We start from the raw sequence: 6570 nt of genomic DNA, 5'->3' as shown, positions 1-6570 counted from the left end.
TCTATGTAACGTTTTGTAGCCATTTTAATACTCAAGTTTCAGAATGCCTTGTTTTATTTCCTGTCTCCAGCTTCTGTGTACTGCGTCACTTCACTTATTTCTTATACTATTCTACTGGTCGTTCTGTTGCTGCTACTACTATTACTACCACCACTTTTACTACTCGTACTACTACTACTACTACTACTACTACTACTACTACTACTACAACTACTATATTCCATAACCCTTCCTTCCTAATTTTCCACTGTAAATATTACAATTTTGTCTTTTCTTAATTTTAGTTTTGTTTCATATTCTCCAGTAACACACACACACACACACACACACACACACACACACACACACACACACACATACGGCCCGGTAGCTCAGTGGTTAGAGCGCTGGCTCCGCAAGCCAGATGACCGGGGTTCGATTCCCCGGCCGGGTGGAGATATTTGGGTGTGTCTCCTTTCACGTGTAGGTGCTGTTCACCTAGCAGTGAGTAGGTACGGGATGTAAATCGAGGAGTTGTGACCTTGTTGTCCCGGTGTGTGGTGTGTGCCTGGTCTCAGGCCTATCCGAAGATCGGAAACAATGAGCTCTGAGCTCGTTCCGTAGGGTAACGTCTGGCTGTCTCGTCAGAGACTGCAGCAGATCAAACAGCGAATTACACACACACACAAACTACACCGCGTAATGTAGTGGTTAGCACGCTCGACTCAAAATCAAGAGGGCCGGGTTCGAATCCCGGCGCGGCGAGGCAAATGAGCAAGCCTCTTAATGTGTAGCCCCTGTTCACCTAGCAGTAAATAGGTACGGGATGTAACTCGAGGGGTTGTGGCCTCGCTTTCCCGGTGTGTGTTGTGTGTGATGTGGTCTTAGTCCTACCCGAAGATCGGTCTATGAGCTCTGAGCTCGCTCCGTAATGGGGAAGACTGGCTGGGTGACCAGCAGGCGACCGAGATGAATTATACACACACACACACACACACACACACACACACACACACACACACACACCCCTCTCTCTCTCTCTCTCTCTCATCATAAAGCTCCCATAGTCCCTTCGTTTTCGTTTTCCATCGCTTTCCTTTCACAATTTTTCCACTCTCTCTCTTCTCTTCTCACATCCACTTTGTCCTTCACGCCACAACCTTATCCTTATTTTTCTCCCAAGTGTCAATCATTCTCTCTCTCTCTCCAACTTTACTTCTACTCCCTCTTCCAGCTACATCTCTCTTTTTTATTTTCTCCGAACAAATACAAAGGGAAGTAGAAGTAGGTTAGTTAGTTGAGTTAGGACGTAGTTTGTGAAAAGGAAGACAACCTCAGTGTAAATTGTTTCGGTGTGTGTTTGTTATCCACTTTAATATGCAGGTTGTTTGCTCAGTGTATTATTTGTACAACTCGCGAGTGGTGGGGAATGTATCTTTGGTTGCGTGTTAGAGAGAGCAGAACTAAGCTACGTACTATTTTGTGGTTGAGTGGAGATGAAACGCGTGACTGGTTCTTCGGGGAGTAACTTTATTGTATGCAGGCAGTGTTGTGACGAGCAGTATTCCCGTGGTTCTGTGTCCATCCATGTTCACTATATTGCTAGCCAGAAGTCATTTTAAGCAAAGTTACCATGCTTTCTTTTGTCTCCAAATTATTTACCATAGTTTGTCACTAACTCTTTCGGTCACCCTTTGTTAGCATGCAGAACACTGTAAGGATTTGTTTGCAAGGACGCACTGAAATTTGAAGTGAATATGAGGCTGAATAACTAACAAATTAATAAATTATTATTTAATTGGCTGTAGTACAGCAACACTTGTCTTGAAAGCTGCATATGTTTATAGGAGAAAATCCAACAGTGAACGACGCTAATTGTATTGCTTTCCTGGAGTTACTTTATTGTACGCTGCTGTGTAACGTGTCATGTTCCTACGCTTGCGTCTCTATTCAGTTTCTAACTGTGGTTTGGACTATGCACACTATATTGTATTCTTGGAGAAACTTTATTGTCTACTATACTATGATTAGTTACCTTGCGTTTCTATTTTTCTTTATTTCTACGCAAAAGTGACACTGAGCAAGGATAAAAAATCCATATATAAGAAAAAGATCCCTTTATTGTACTTGATATGATGTGATCTTCTGTGTTTCCAAGCTTGGGTTTCTGCCTAACCACTTTGAGTAATAATTCAAGCTACGCTGAGCTGTTACAAGTATTTCTCACACGTTTTCTCAGCGGCTTCCTCAGAACTTCTAGTGAGCGTCTTGGTTTTTCTATTCCTCGGAGAGCGTCAATTAAGCGAGTCTTTTTTACACACTTTCTGTAACCCTTGGACAGGCTCCTTCACAGGTAAAAACACAAAACTATAGTGCCCTTTCTCTTTTACGAGTTGTTGCTATTACAGTGTACATACAGTCTTGAGAGAAACTAAGGATCTGTTATTTTTTGTTGTGTTTTGTAACTTCATAATCTTTTGTATCGTCGGTGTCCGTCAGCACTATACCTACATCCCCCAATCCATCACCTTTTTTTCGTCCTCTCTTTCCTTCTTTCTCATCTATCATACACCCCTTTCCACGTAGGCTCCCTCTTTCCATACCTGCACCATTTCATATCTCCTCCATTTGGCCATCCCTTCTTGCCTCTCTTGCAGCCATTTCAGTCATCCATAAACACTCACATACTCTTCATTCCCTCCTTCTTTCCATACCTTCGCTAATCCATCTCGTTTGAAGTATCGTTCTTAATCACGTTACACAAATCATTTCATCCTCGTCCTCTCTTAGTTTATCTACAACCTCTTTCCAACATCAGAATGCTACCAACACCTCCACCATCAATATCATCATCATCATCAACACCTGAACCACCGTCAATTCCTCCCCTACAGTTAGAATATTTGGGTCTTGTTATATCGACCTGATATTAAAGTAATGCAAACACAAACTTTGTGAGTATCACCGGAAAATGAAATAAGCAATGCATTTGCGTAGAAAAGAGAGATAGAGGGAGAGCCAGGAAAGGAGAAAGGTGAATGGAGAGGGAAGGGAAAGGAAGGGAAGGGAAGAAAAGCGGAAGGAAGAAAGGAGATTGGAGAGGCAAAGGAAGGGAAGGGAATGGAAGGGAAAGAAAACGGAGAGAAGAAAGGAAAAGAAAGCTAAGAGAAGGAAAGGGGAGAAAATAGAAGAAAAGAGAAGGGAAAGAAAAGAAGAAAAAAAGTTCCAGCGTGTTTTATTGAAAAAAAAAAAAATTCACACGTCGATACACACTGAAATTCTAGGAAGTGTGATAGCAATACACAAGTGACAGATTACAATGAAAACAATGACTACGTTAGAAATCCACATAGTAATAACAACCTCAACAACAATGAACATCAGAAACCGCATCACCAACACCATTAAGAACAATTACAATAAAGACAACTACACGCCATGAAAAAAAAACTGACGAAAACATCCTCATCTGCTTATAACAAACTCACAAATTCCCACCGATCAAGATAGTTATTGATACAGTTTTACCATTCCCTTCTACAACTTATATAAATCCCTACAAATTGTTTGATATCACCTTCTTTATCATCCACATTTGCCTCTTACCTTCACTAAGTTGATATGAACTCACAATTGATGTCAGCTGAGTAAACACAGCAGTACATCGCGAGCACCACTTCCTCAGTCTCTTTCTCCTTTCTGTACACACAAAATATGTAACTTAATAAATACATTCTCCTCATAGCTTGCCTCCCCTTGTCCTGTACACTGTAAAACTGGCTGAGTCAACACCTTGCCCTTGGTTATGACAGGTGGAAGTGATTAGATAAGTAAAAGTTCTGCATGAGAGAGAGAGAGAGAGAGAGAGAGAGAGAGAGAGAGAGAGAGAGAGAGAGAGAGAGAGAGAGAGAGAGAGAGAGAGAGAGAGAGAGAGAGAGAGAGAGAGAGAGAGAGAGAGAGAGAGAGAGAGAGAGAGAGAGAGAGAGAGAGAGAGAGAGAGAGAGAGAGAGAGAGAGAGAGAGAGAGAGAGAGAGAGAGAGAGAGACGCACATATAGGGAGGAACAAAGGTAAGTAAACACAAACCAAAAAAAGGTAAACAAAGATATTCGCTAAAAGTTATTATTGAATATACTCTGTAATTTGTCATGTCGAGTGAACCACTTCAATTTGTGATATTATTTGATTTTTCTCGGTAGTAATCAACGATGGTAAATGTCAAAACCACAAGTATATGTAATGTTGAATTGAAAACACACACACACACACACACACGCGCACACACACACACACACACACACACACTCTCTCTCTCTCTCTCTCTCTGATGAGCATTTATAATTTGTCTTCAGGTGTGTCTACTCTCTTTCGTTTATTTTTTTTGTCGTAGAAAACACACACACACACACACACACACACACACACACACACACACACACACACACACACACACACACACACACACACACACACATATTTGGTACATGGATACAGGTAGGCAATATACACGTCTTCTCACAGTCTTGTAGCGTGAAATAGCCTAACGCGTGAATTATCTTTTTCTTAAGGGTGCTCTGTAAGTAATTCTCTTTCCGGAATGGAGTGGAGGGCGGTGCAGTTGGCGGGCATTCCCTTGGTCACGTTCTGGCAGCATCCACGCCGCTAATTAGCTGCGGGAAGTACCCTGAGGCGGCGGGAGACACGCTCCCTCTTGTGTGAGAGGAAGGCGAGCCGTGAGGCCTTCAAAGAGCCAAGCACAACACCCTGGGCCTCTTGACCTCAGACGAGTGTTGTGTGTTGCTTTCACTTGCCACCACTAAATTGGCCTCACTTCCTTCTCCTCCTCCTCCTCCTCCTCCTCCTCCTCTTTTTCTTATTCCTCCTCCTCCTCTCGCTCGTCTTTTTTTTTATTTCCTGTTGCTTCTTTTTCTTATGTTCTCTTTTCATCCTTCCCTCTTGTTTGCTCATTTTACTCCTTCTCCTCTTTGCAGATTTGTTGCTGTACTTCTTTACTTCCACTGGTGTTCCTGACGATAACGTCACTAACATAACTTCATAATTAGTCTCTATCATTAATTCTTGTAGTCATTACTTTCATTACCATACGTTTATCTTACCTTGAATTACTAGTAGATAGCCTCTCTCTCTCTCTCTCTCTCTCTCTCTCTCTCTCTCTCTCTCTCTCTCTCTCTCTCTCTCTCTCTCTCTCTCTCTCTCTCTCTCTCACAAGAAGTCAACAACCACCACAGTTTTCCGCCTGTCGTTGGCCTTGTCGTGTTCTTGCAATAACAACAACACGCCTCCTTGTCTGCACCCACCGCCACACAAGACACTCGGACTACACATCTGCACCTCAGAGCCATTTCCCCTTCCTCCATTCTTGCTTTCCTCTCCCCACCGCACAACACCGCCAAGGATCAAGGCTCGCGTCGCTAGGAGGGGACATTATAGTATCAACTACTGTTTACATACCGGAGAGTAGGTCCCTCTTGCTTCAGTGTTCCTTGAGAGGTTGAAGAATTAAAAAAAATCTTCTTAAGCTTTCCCTCTTACAGTCTTTCCTTGCTAGTACTTACGGAACTGCAAAAATACAAGTAAAATAGATTAAAAATTATTTCATGTTTTTTGGGCTAAATAGATATTTTAGAGACTATGAAATAAGAAGTGTAAAAAAAAAGATAGTTGTACAATCGTAAAGCAGTGAAGAAGTTAGTCAATCAAATATCTTGGACTGAACTAGTTTGACATAACGCGATTAACGTTGTGAGGTTTATTCAAGGTGGACATGTTGACCACAAAGACATTTCAAAAGTTGGCCGGATCTTCGTCTTTATTTCAGTTTTCCCACAGCGATGCCTAAGGACAGAGTCACATACACAAGCACAAGTCGCCAGTTAAAAATTGGAAAACGTTTTGCATCCTGCTGCTGTTGTCTTCATCTAAGCCGCTTCTGTCTGACTCTTCACTCATCGCTAATCGTCCTAACACCAAAGCTACAGTTTAAAGCGTGTTATTTGTCGCTCAGAGTGGTTTAAAAAGTCTGAATAATGAGCTACTCCAATGTAATGAGCGTGAATACTCAGGAACTCATTACTCTGAGGTCTAAATGCTACTCAAAAGTAATGATTCTGCAATAAGTTTTCTAAGACCGAAGAATACCTCGCGACCGCCGACACCTGAGTGTTGCACCGGGGCCTCAGAGAGAAAAGGATTCATTTGTTTTCATAGATATTTTAATGTAACCTGATGAAAGGTACAAGGGATGAGGAAAGGATGATGAATGTATGGAAGGAAAAGATAGAACAATAACTGGGTGAGGAGACTGGGAAATGCACTGTGCGAAAATGCTTATAAAGGTCAGCTATACCTTGGGGACGGGAGGCAAAATTAGATACATTGAGCGGGAGTTGAGGATCCGGTTAACATACAGCTTGTCTTGTTGCCTTAGAACACAATTTCAGTCTGATGCAAGATCAGATTTCCTAACCCGAGTCTTTTTCTTCCATAAAGTAGGCTGTCATATATAAACAGATTGAAGTTACTATTCATTTTAGTTTGATATATATATATATATATATATATATATATATATA

General features: G+C 41.7%; 2 non-coding genes across 2 annotated transcripts; both read left to right on the top strand.

The window, feature by feature from the left end:
- The first annotated feature begins 360 nt into the window (after positions 1-360).
- Positions 361-434, top strand: Trnaa-cgc. The gene has a single exon. It is a non-coding gene; the product is annotated as a tRNA-Ala (tRNA).
- Positions 435-672: 238 nt separating this feature from the next.
- Positions 673-744, top strand: Trnal-caa. The gene has a single exon. It is a non-coding gene; the product is annotated as a tRNA-Leu (tRNA).
- The last annotated feature ends 5826 nt before the right edge of the window (positions 745-6570 follow it).

The sequence above is a fragment of the Portunus trituberculatus genome, chromosome 47, assembly GCF_017591435.1.
Source record: "Portunus trituberculatus isolate SZX2019 chromosome 47, ASM1759143v1, whole genome shotgun sequence".
NCBI lineage: Eukaryota > Metazoa > Arthropoda > Malacostraca > Decapoda > Portunidae > Portunus > Portunus trituberculatus.
Note: the sequence above shows the minus strand (reverse complement) of the source record. Positions and strands in the feature narration are given on the sequence as shown.